Genomic DNA, 13,541 nt, shown 5'->3' on the forward strand with positions numbered 1-13,541 from the left:
TCCTCTGAAGCCGCCCTTATCGCCTCTTTCTCTGTTTGCTGCACCTCCATTCTCCACCAACCGATCACTCACACTGTCATAGAGAGAGAGAGAGAGAGAGAGACGCTGTTGTTGAGCTATTTATTTGGGTAGATTTAGCAAGACCCAACAACTTGGACAATATATGAGCTACACTTGGGGCTTTGTGAGACTTGATAGGCAAACCATGCTCTCAGAGAACCAAACTCACTCATCTAAGGATTTATGGAACGCTGACATGCAAACCTTCCAGTATACATAGTTGTTACAATAAAAAGTAAAAGGAAACTACAAGGGATTATGGTCTATCCATGACAACATGGGTCAACAATCACACTCAGAATGATAAATTGTACGCTAGTTATACATGCAATTTAAATTGAACTTTTAACACATGTCCATTCTTATATTATTATTATTATTTTTTTCCATTATATAAAAATAGATATTTATATTTAATATCTTACTATTCAAAAACAAGAAAAATATGAGATATTGAATTTTTTTATAGATATTTTTTATTCCTCTTTAAATCCATAAGTTTGTGGACAATGATGTTTGTGTTTTTGTATAGGATGAAACTTAGATACAATACTTCAGGTGTCATCCATTAGGTTCTCGTCTTAAAATTCAGCCATGTGACTTTTTTTCTCAAGAAAATGAAGTGTATTTTTAGCTAAGTAGCCACATTGCTGAATTTTAAGAGGTGAGCCTAAGAAATAACACCTAAATACTGCACTTAAATTTTGCTCTTCTGTATATATGTTTTCACATACATACACACATATAAACATGTGTATGTTTTTTTTTTTTTTTTTTTTTGAAAGAACATGTGTATGTTTATGTTCCCAATATGTATTAAAATCTCGTAGTGATAAAAATAATGAATTATAATTGAGATTAGATTTTTTATAAAACCTATGAAAAAAATTTCAAGTAATATGGAATACAGAAAAAAATGAAAAATAAATACTTTGCTCATAAAATACATTTAAAATTTTAATTAAACATATTAAAGGCTTACGAATTTATTTCACTTACTTCTAAAATTAATTGGAGATTTTTTTTTAATGTGCATTGGTCTAAAGAGGATTGGTGGATCTATGATTTTAGAACCTAAAAAAAAAAAAAAAAAATTATGTAGGGAACAAAAAGATCTGGTTTGAGATTGAGAAAAAATGGAAATCAAATTTCTCTATCATTTGTGAACAATACACATGAACAGTACACAGGAATGATGCATGTGAATAGTTTCATCATCATTCATGAATATTACCAAAAGAAAAAGAAAAGAAAAAAGACAAAATGTGTAATTGAGAAAAAATGACAATAAGGTCAACATGCCACAATACTTCAAACACATAATATTATATTGATAAAGTCGTTCTTATGTGAGTACAATAAGACATTTATATGGACCTTTAATCATATTTTCCTCCTAATATAACTAAAATTCTTGCTTTGATTAATAAACATAATCCCAATTGAATGAAACAAAATATCACACAAAAAAGCCCCAAACAAATGAATTTAGACATACTTATTAATAAAAAGAAAACCACATATTGCGACTCATCTATATATATATATATATATATATATAACCGAAGCCTTTGCCGCTCCCACAATTTTCCACGTCAGCATTTTTTTTTAATTTTTAAATCTGATTCAATTTTCCATGTTAGCATTTTTTAAAAAATTTTTAAATCTGATTTATTTCTTTTAATTATATATATATATATATATATATATATATATATGCCCTCCTTTCTCAATCCAAATACTCTTCCCGTTATAATTCTGAAACCAAACATAGAACGGCAAAACCTAAAGCAACAGTGCAAGGGTAGAACGGCAGAACATCTCCTTTCGACAAAACCAAATCTAGCACCTCTCCTTTCGACATTACTCACCAAACGAAGAACATCTTCACTCTCTCAAACACAGATCCAAGCTATTTCGCAGAAAGCTTGCAAGGGCACGACCATGGGAGCCAACGTTGTCAATCTCCGACCCAGCCTCCATACAGAGCATTCTATCTCGGTATCTCTCAATTAATCTATGAATAATCTCTTTTCCTATTCTCTTTAATTAGGTTTTTCTGATTCAATAAAAAAATTTGAATATTTGTTTGTGTTGTTTGGATGGTTGAGATCCATTAGTTCATGTGTTTGATAATATAAACCCAATGTTTTTAATTTTAATGGTAACGTGCTGGGCGCTTTTTTGTTTTTCTTTTTTAAGGGGTGAAATTATATGAAATGTGGCTGGTTGGTGGTGCAGAATGATGAATTCAAGAACCCAGCATTTAGGTCGCAGTTCCATGCAATTTTTTATCAGACCAAATTAACCCACAAACCTTCACCTTGATTCATCTTCGTCTACTCCTCTTTGCCTTCTTTTTAGGCTTCTGTTTCCAACATGCATTGAAGAGCTGAGATTCGTGGATTTAATTTTTCTGGGCTCTGGGTTCATGTTCAACAACAAATCTGAATTCATGTTTTTTCTTTTAATTTCTTTAAATTGATAAATTATTATTTTTGCTTATATGCTAATGTGTCATTTTATATTATTATTTTAGTTGCCACCTAAGCTTTAAGTATGCCAACCATGCATACCGTTTACCACGTATGCATTTTCCGTTAGTGAGCTAACGGTAGGGATCAAATTGAGTGCAAGTTGAAAATATCAAGGACCAAATTGATTGCTACAAAAAGGTAGGGACCAAATTGATTATGACTTCAAAATGTAGGGACCAAAATAGTGTTTTTGCCTTCAAGTTTTGCTTTATTTTGCTATCTAGGTTTTTTAGCACATCTAATTTAGCTTAGCTTAATCATTTGATTGATGAAATAATTATTTGGGCACCTAAAACGTCAGCCTTCTTTGTCTCCACTTAGTCCCCTATTTTTTTTTTTTTCCAAACCTTCTACCTCTTCTATACAAGTTCATGTCTTTTTTGTTTTGGTCTGTCTCTGATTGTAAAATGTAGGAAGAAATTTTGGGTTGTAGCTGTTGTTTTGTTTTATAGTAGAACTGTAGTGAAACTCCAGCAATTATTCTTTTTAAGCTATTCTAGCAGATGTTAAGCTTATTCTTTGACATACTTGATGTTAAGTCTTTTGGAAAGTAAAAAATCAAAATTTGATGATTTCTGATGTAGCAACAAAGGAAGAAGATACAAAAAACACTTTAAAATTGTCTTTCAATCTCTAAGATTTTCTATGCACAATTTGGTTTTAATGAATTTGTGATTTTGGTACTAAAGACGTATTGTAACAAAGGAAATTTTTTTGCTTTTATGCACAATTTGGTTTTAAATTGAAACAGACAGGAATTGAACTCTTATATTTAGTTATTTGAGGATACAACTTTACTTCAACGTTTTTTAAATATAATGAATGCATTGAATATTTAGTAGAAGACATGAAATAAATGAAATTGAAAAATAAGAATGTGCTACGAGATGCTGAATTCCAATAGCTAATGTCACATCATTTGGAAAAAATTGGTAGCTTTCCCGTGCATCGCACGGGTTAGCGACTAGTAAACAATAATTACAGAATTACTAAAATATCCTTGACATTGGAATAATCGAATAAAACATAAAATAAAATATAAAAACCTAATTAACTAACATGGTCATTTACTCTAAGACTTTGCCTTAAACTCAAGCTTTTGAAGAGTATATTGTTTCTCTAATCACGTTATGCTTGTGCCATCATTTATCTATGAGAATATAAGTTTTGTCAAGTTGGTTGGCCAACCTTGAGCCAAATAAAAGTGGCACTCGCATATCTTTTAAGGTGGGTTAAAGTTGAGTCATGTTCTCTTTTTAAAGAAGAATAACCATTGATTTAAAAAGTAGGACAAAACGACCCTACTCATGTGGTTCGATTGTGCTAAAAAAATCTCAATTTTAATAGAAATTCAAAAAGTAGTAACTGGATATTTGACCTATCAAACTATGAACCAAATCGAGAAAAAAAAATCGGTTTTCATTAGTTTAATTAATTGAGCAATAATAACACAAAATATAAATATGGTAAAATTATGAAATTATTAAGATATCTTTATTCTCAAGTTCTAAATCGTAATATTTCATTAATAAATAATTTTTTAAAATTTCATTACATGATCAATATTTCAAATAAATGCTAAAATTATTTGTATTAAACAAATTAATACAATAAAGTGATATGTATAGAGTTAGGGGTCAAGTTGTTTTTTGAGAAAGTAGGGGTCAAGCTTTAGTTACACAATGTAACTCTATGTCATTGTACACCACCTTATAACTTTTAATTGAAAGATTATTGTAATAAATGAACCATTCATGCTTGCAAAACATTAATACTATTAGTCACTAACCCGTGTAATGCACTAGATATATATGATTGTTAAATATTTTCCATGCTACAATTAGTTAAAAATGAATGAAAATCAATATCTATAATATGAAACAAAGGCACACTATTTATGGTTCTACCTTGTTTAAATTTTTATGAAACATGGAACATCAAAATACAAACAACTTAATAACAAAAGAAAATTTTCTAAGTTCCACTAAGGCTTTTAGGGGAAAAAAAGTAAATTAAGTGATACAAAAATAACATTCTATAGCACAAAGCATTCATCCAACAAAACAAAGATGTCAAAATTGAGAAATCAAGATACTTTGGTGGCACCATTACCTCTAGCTTTCTTGTAGCATTTACTCACTACAACAAACTTGGCCTATGGTGACGAAATCTAGTGAGGAAAATGATTTTTGTCACCAAATAGTAACATTCAGTGAGGAAATAAAAAAAAATTGTCACCAAATATTAAAAAATACATAAAAATGGTAACAAAATCATATTTTCATCACTAAAAATATTACAATTGGTAACGAAACTTTTTGTTGTCACTGTAGGTCATGGAAAAAACTAGTGCCAATGAAATTTTTAAGCGTGAATGTCTACAGTAACAAAATATTTTCTCATGCAAAGTGGAATCTACTGTGACGAAAATATTCGTAACCAAATATTAACAATAGGTGACGAAAAACTAATTTTGTCACCCAATATAAAAAATTTATTATCATTGGTAACGAAATAATTTTTCATCACCTATAAATCCCAAAAAATTAAAATGACAATCTAAAATGTTGAGCACAAAAGACAAAATTCGTTGCCACTAAACATTTAAAATAAACATATTTAGTGACGAAATCCATAAATTGCTACTGGGAGCACAATGAGTGACGAAACCTATTTTCGTCACCTAAAGCAATAAGAGAGATATATAGCCACAATAACGCCCCAGCCCATTCAAATTAAAAAAAAAAAAAAAAAAAAAAAAAAAAAAAAAGGAGAGAGTTAGATTTTTAGACCCACGTGATCCCAACCACACAATCACAAATATCTCTCTCCCTCTCTCTTGGCCGGCCACACAATCACTCCCCTCTCTTTCTCTTTTCTTTTCTTTCTTTTTCATACAAACACAAAGACACTCATATCTCCCTCTCTTACACTCTCCCACCGATGCATCACTCATATTTTTATAAATTTCCTAAAATGGAATATGTTGCATTTACTCTAGTTTGTTAGTGCCTTTAGTGTGATCAGATCAGTTAACAAGTATCAAAAAAAATATTTTGTTAGTTCGTTCGAGGACGTTAGCGCCTTTAGAGTGATCAATGTAGTTCACTAATGCTTGTTACTGCCTTGAGAGTGATCATTGTATAATGATTTTAAGTGTAAAAGGAGGTTAGTGTCTAATTCAATGCAAGAGTGCGGTTAATTGTTGCAAAACCTCAAGGGAGTTTTTTTTCTTTTTCTTTTTTTTTCTATTTGATAAGAGCATTGTAATTGGGTCTTTTCTTTTATGGATTTCTTTCTTTTTCTGTAAGGATTTTGTAACTTGTCCCTACCTTAGAAACTTAATTCGATTCTGCAGGAGTGGAAAATGGGAATAAATGTGAATGCTACAACAAGGTCATAAAAGTGTCTCTATCTCTATTTGATTCAAGTTGTTTGGGTCTTGTTTGTGTAGTGCAATTAGTTCTTATTTCATTTTGTTATGTGATTTGGGTTTCTCTATTGATATAGAAGAATTGCTTGTTTATAAAATTTATAAAAACAGAAAAAAAAAATTTAAAAAAAATTCCACTTACATGTTATTAGATTTTTTAGATTTTTATAAGTTAAATTGTAGTTCTTAAGTGGACCAAAAATACTCTTCCTGTAGTAAAGTTCCTCCTTTTTCTTTCCTTACTATAATTATTGGTTCTTAGGTCATTTTGAATTAAAGTGAACCTTCCCAACAATGTTTTAATAAGCTTTGCTGCCCTGTAAAGCATTCTCTTTGCATTGCAAATAGAAGTCCATTTCCACTATCTTGATCATTCCCTTGCCCATGATAATCAAGTGGTGATGATGTTCAAGTTTATCGTGTTGTAATCTTGACATTTTTGGTTTGTTATGTTAATAATCTAAGTATCAAAGGGCATAAGATGTACTTGTATCAATTTTTTCTTTTTTTTTAACCTGGAACCATATTAGTAATATCAATGTATCAAATTTAGCTAAACTTTGGGCAATCTTGTGATTAGTTATACAAGTAGTTGCTTTTTCTAGTAGATATAATATTGATGTATTTTTCTTTATATTTGTGCAGATATGAGATTGGTGGCAAAAAGACATTTTTTGTGGTGCTATTTGAACTCAATTTCATTTTCGTAATGGATCGAAGACATTATTTATCAATAGATTGATGTAATTACTTTGTAAACAACTTGCTTCAATGGTTTTAATAGTGTAATGGTTCTTTATTTCCTTTTAGATTGTATGGATGTATAGATATAATAGTATAATGGTTCTCTATCATGTGGTTGGAAATGAATGGATGATTTGTTTACGGATGTGGTTGGAAATGAACAGGTTAATGTAATGGTAAGTAAATGTAAAAAACATTAATAAAATAAAATAAAAATTGATGATGAAGATGTTCGTCAGCAATATCTGACAATAAGCAAAAATTGGTGATGAAATAATTCGTCACCTAATCTATTGAAATTGAAAGAAAATAAAATAAAAAACATTTGGTGACAAAATATTTCGTCTTCGAATCTATTGAAATTGAAATAAAAAAATACAATCAATGACGAAATATTTCATCACCTTATATAGTCAAATGAAAAAATTACAAATAAAAAATCATTCGTAATGAATTTATTTCGTCACTAAAAATAAGGTTTAGTGATAAAAATATTAGGTGACAAAAAAATTCCGTCACCTATAATTTTTTTTTTTTGGGTGATGAAAAATTTTCGTCACTAGGACATTCAGTGATGGGGCTTAGATAATGAATGTGGATTCGTCACCATATGTCTTTCGCGACAAAATAAAGATATATTGTGACTTAAAGTTTCATCACCATAGCCCACTTTTGTTGTAGTGACAACACTAAAATCATAACAAATATTGTTGTAAAATAAAAGTTCCAAACTATGAGGTTTACTTTACGTGTGATGCACATGGAACATAAACATATACATACATTTATGTTTATAAATATTTGTGTGTCTCATGAAACATGTATGATGATTACCATGTGCTATTCATCTAATGATATAAAAAATATAATTTTATAATAACTACATAAGATTTATGAGTATTATTATGTTATTTTCATCTAAATGACAAACAAAAATTTTGTGTTTGGAATTATGAGTTCAAGATAGTTCAAGGCTTTTGGAGAGGCTTTTAGTTTTGGGAACTCTATTCCATTGCGAAGGAGAAAAAGCCTTTACATGCAATTTGAGGTAAAGCTCTTAACACATATCAATTCTTAAATTATTATTATTTTTAATTTTGATACTTTATTATTCATTATATAAAAAATAGATATTTATATTTATTATCTTAATTTTTATAAAAGAAGAACAAGCTGAGATATAGATTTTTTTTTTCTTAATTAGATATTGTTATTCCTTTTTTAAATCCACACGTTCATTACTAATTTCGATAAAGTAAACACCTAACGGTATCTAGGCAAGTCTTCAACAAAATTTGTTTAAGGAGAGTAAATACCAGTTTTCCCCTTCTTCATGTAATGCCTAATTTTGCAACATTGTCATTTTATATGAAAACAATTAAAGAGACGGGATGTTTACAACGAAGTTTGGACAAATAGTAATTAGCTTTGTCTTCTTGAAAATAGATGGAAAATCTTTATTATCCTTTTGTATGGAAAATTGCATATCATGTTCTTTTGACTTTCATTACCAGAATATAAGGGGAATTTTTTTTATTACCCCTTATATGCTGGTAGTGAAAGCCTATAAGGATGGTATATATATGCTTTTAATTTCAAATTGAAAAATTGTTTAATGCAAATTTATTAATATATGTATATTTTTTGTGTTTTTTTTTTTATACCTTTAGGAGTATTGTCCCGTGTCATCATGTAAGTTGAGGCCAAGATGAATAGGCTTACTCAAGAAATACATTAATATTGTGGTAATAATATGAACTAAATTGTGCCATAAAATAAACACCGTATCCTTCCTGATATCCTATTTTATGATCTCAATTATTGCATCAACGGCTAAGGAGTTCATGGATCTTTCTGACAAGGAGGTCTTTAGTAGGGTTGGGTTGGGTATGGACTATGGAATGTCCATTATAGTATTTCCGTTATACATTGCAGATTGCTCGCCCAAAGAAATGCGAAGTTTTTTGATTGGATTTTATAGCTTGATAATGGGTTCGGTTAAAGTCTTCCCAACCTCATTAAAATTGTTTGAAGTTAAGTATTGACCCCTATACTGGTGGTGTCTTTTAATTTTTTGTTTTAAGAAAAGGTGTCTTTTAATTGAAAAGAGGTTATTAATATTTGGTTATTACTTAGAATAATATATGTTTTACAAACATACACATGTGAGGGGTTTTTCCCCGCACACTCGGCTCATTGTCCTCTTTGGGGAGCCAAGCCCGCAAGGATTTGTCCTCGTCCCCGAGTGTGGTCTTTGGGATTTTCACCTCTTTGAGGCTTGACACCCTTAGTCCCACATCGGTTAGAGAAACGCCCCACGTGGAGAGTTTTTTAAGCTATTGAGTATTTTTCGGGTGGGAAGGTATTTCAACAAAGAAGTAGAATTAGTGTTTCAATGTGGGTAGGAATTTATTTAGGAGTGAATTTACTATTTTAACCCCATTTTGATTGGTTTAGATTAATTAAATTAGGTGTATTTTTTACAGTAAATGAAGCAATAACTAACTTTCTGAATCCTCTTAATATATACAGATAAACATAATATATATCCAATATGTTAATTGTTCAATTTGAAAATACAAAAGCTTAATTGACAACTCACATAAAAATTCAAGGGTAAATTGTGTAAAAACCCTAAAGTTTTAAATTTGATTAAAAAAAAACACTTTATGATAATTAGCCACTTCGAGATCCAAACTATATATAGGGATATTTGTAATTTATATCTTACATTGTAGAATTATGCAATCAATCCCTAACTTTAGCTTCTTCTTCTTCTCCTTTTATAAAATCTATCCTCCATTGTTCAAATAAATGTTTAATAAGAAATTATCTTCCCTAAATAATAGGAATCTAATAATTTATATATATATATATATATATATATAACTGAAACCTCTGAAACTCCTATAATTTTTCACGTCAATATAATATTTTTTAAAATAAATAAATAAACTTTTCTGAAACCATAAAAAAAAAAAAAAAAAAAAAAAAAAAAAAACGCAAAAAAAAATCTTTTCCAAAACTTGATAGATACAGAACCAGCCTTCTTCTTCCTCCAAAACGCAGACCCCTACCATTCCTCTCTCTTCTCTATTTCTCTACCCTATTTTTCCTCAAAACCCAACACTGAAAATCAATCTCGCCAAGAAGCCATCCCCACACTGTTAAGTCCGAAATAGAAAGAAGGCATTACTGATCTCCACCTTTGAGCGCTGATGATAGCCATCAAAACTAGGCAGATTGCATCAGATGGTTGAATTAGAACTTTGTTTCAAAAAATTAGGGTTCGTTTTCTTCTTCTTCTTCTTTTATTTCTTATTTTTTGAGATTTTCGATCAAAATTGCATAAAGTTGATTTTTTTTTTTTTTTTTTTCATTATCAAACCTAGGGTTCGATTCAATTAATTAGCAAAAATCATTAGTTGACTTAAGAGTACACATCATTACATGTTTACAAAAGTAGACAATTATCCGTACAGCTCAAATATAATTCACACAACATACAGATTTAACAACAATGAAGCCTTGCTTCCAATTTCATAGTTGCCAAATCCTCATACTAATTCTAAACAATAGCTTAATTTATTATATACTTATAGAATTTGTTCACAGCATCAACAACAGAGGACACATTACCAATGAAGTGACGGTACAATAATCTACCATAGTTGTTTGTCTCTATAACGGAGTCCGAAGGTTGTTAAAATCTTTTATCAGGATCTTGAATCTCATAATTCCACAATTCTAGAACGTCAATGATTTAAACCGCAATAAGAGTCTTCTAAGATTAGGATTTTTAAAAATCCCAACCCAGATTGTGGTTTCTTTTAAAGAAACCTTTAAATTTAACATAGAACTAAAATTGGGACCCCAATTTGGTAGCAGTTTTTTGGACTTCTTTTTTGGGTAAAGGGTGGAGTGGGGGAGAGCAACAACCCAAGTTCCAATGACTATAAGTCTGTTTGAGTTATAAAGGAGGCCATAGGCCTTAATGAAACAGACCATGGGTCTTTGGTTTGAAAAAGAGTAGAAGACTATTAAGTCTATTTGACTTGGAAAAGGCTATAAGTCTCTTTTGAGTTCAAAAAAGACTACAAGTTTGTTTGAGTTGAAAAAGAGTGAATCTCTTTGAATAGACTTTGGAGAATGTTTGCACATGTGAGTGGGAAAAGGAAGAGCTTCCATTTTTCAGCAAAATCCCCATATTTTTGGTGGAACGTAACGAGACATACTAGACTTCAAAGATTATTAATAGATCTTTTTGACTTTTAGCTTTGTCTTCAAAAAATATTTAAACTTTGTTTTGAACTTTTTAAGAAACAACATTCTTTTGGATTCAAAAAACAGAGAGAGAGTATTCTTTTGAGTTTTATAGATTTGTCTTCAAAGAGTATTAAAAATTCTTATATTCTTTATGAGGAAAAACTTTTTTTTTATGAGTTCTTTCCTACAAATATTAATAATTTTTTTGGCTTTAGCCTTGTCTTTTAAGTAATATTAATAATTATTTATCTATCTAAATCACTAACGTTTTTTTAGTTCTTCAATTAGATCCGAAGACCCTCGCACAGATGATGAAACCTTTGGATTGGTGATCTCTTCAAGCCTCACAAAACCTTGATTCAATGCAAGGTTAGTTTTTCAAAGACCAATTTATCCGAAGATTAAATACACATAAAAACCACTTTGAACAGGTTAAAATGTACCCACAAAGGAGTATAACAAGTCTTGAGGTGCAAATTAACACAAAATATCCTGGAACAACTTGCAAGATCAAATAATAAGGTGCTGTTTGGTTAAAAAAATGGTGTATTCAATTTCATTTTCATTTTTGTGTTTTCATTTTTTGAATATGAATACACAATAAATGACCCATTTTCACATTCATTTTCTATACATACCAGCTAACCTCTGAGCTCTCTCTTCGCTTTGTCTTGGGTTCTTCCATTTACCCTTTCTCTCTTTATTCCTCAAACCTCTCCCTTACAAGCCATCCCCATTCGCTCATTCACTCAGTTTAAAGCTTTATCTCAGCTTGCTTTGCTCTCTCTTCGCTGATTTCAGCGTATTTTCAGGTAATCTATATGATTTCACATCAATTCTGAAATTTTTGATTGATTTGAATTCAGTTTCTGCTTTTTTTCATTAAAAAATATACAATTGCATCAGATGGTTAAATTAGAACCTTGTTTCAAAAAATTAGGCTTCGTTTTATTTTTCTTCTTCTTCTATTTCTTTTCTTTTTTTGAGATTTTTTTATCAAAATTGCATAAAGTTGATTTTTTTTTTTCATTATCAAACCTAGGGTTCGATTCGATTAATTAGCAATCGATTAAAATGATTAGATTTTCTCTTCTCTCACAATCTCTCTCTTTTCTCCTCCAATATTTTCTCTAAACAAAAACAATGTTGAGTACTTCAACTTTTTTTTTTTTTTTGGTGTGTGTTCAGATCTGTAAAACTATTTGTTGATTTGAGTAAAATCTGTATGGATTTTCAATGGACAAGAAATTTAACTAGGGTTTTGTAAATTTTGTTCAATTACTGATCTGCTTGATTCTGATTTGATCATTTTTTTGTTGTTGAATTGGGTTAGTCTATGGTCAACATAAAAGGGGTTGCCTAAGAGATCATTTGGGAAGAACATGCACTTGGCATTAATTTGTAAAGTGTATTTTGTTTTTGTTTTTGTTTTTTTTTTTTTTTTTTGTTGTTGTTTTTTTTTTTTTTGTTGTTTTTGTTGTTTTTTTTTTTTAATTATTTATTTATGCGGTTTTGTGGACAATTATCAGTGAGTATTAACCTCTTATATGGTATATGTATACACGTTATTTTCAGATCTGTAATTGATGTCATTTTCATTTGTTCTTCCATGAAGATGAGGGGGATGCATGTTCACAAAGCTTGATGTGTAGGTTTAAAGAAAAGAGATGAGATTCTAGAAGGAGAATGTTTGGATCTAGATTGTCATAGCATTGAGCAACCGTGATAGCTATTGCATTTGCTATTGGCTTCCATGTAAATTAAATGCCTACAACAAATATAGATGTGGCAATAGTGTTTATTGGAATTCTTTTGATAGTATCTGATCTACAAAATACACTAGAGCGAAAAGTGAATTTATGTCGTGAGACTAATTTACAATTAATATGAAGTGTGTTTTCATTGTTTCAAAATTGAATGTAGATTTTGACCTTGAGCCAAGTAAACATACAAAGGTTGCAATCCTTTGCAAATAGATTTCCCATTATCTTAATGTTGCTTTAGTTTTCAACATTATTTTTTATAAAAAAAAAAAAAAAAAAAGTTTTTTCTTTCTTTCTTTTTCAATGTCTTTTTTTTTTTTTCTTTCCTTTTTAACTTTTTCTTGGTGGGCAAATCAGCATTTCCTTGATTCTTTTAGCTTTTTCTTTTAATGTGAGGTTGATTAACTAAATATTTATTTAACTAGCTTTTTCTTTTAATGTGGCAATAGTGTTTATTGGAATTCTTTTGACAGTATTTGATCTACAAAATACATTAGAGCGAAAAGTGAATTTATGTAGTGAGACTGATTTACAATTAATATGAAGTGTGTTTTCATTGTTTCAAAATTGAATGTAGACTTTGACCTTGAGCCAAGTAAACATACAAAGGTTGCAATCCTTTGCAAATAGATTTCTCATTATCTTAATGTTGCTTTAGTTTTCAACATTATTTTCTATAAAAAAAAAAATAGTTTTTTCTTTCTTTCTTTTTCAATGTCTTTTTTTTTTTTTTCTTTC

This window comes from Quercus lobata, chromosome 5 (assembly GCF_001633185.2).
Source record: "Quercus lobata isolate SW786 chromosome 5, ValleyOak3.0 Primary Assembly, whole genome shotgun sequence".
NCBI classification, from domain to species: Eukaryota; Viridiplantae; Streptophyta; class Magnoliopsida; order Fagales; family Fagaceae; genus Quercus; species Quercus lobata.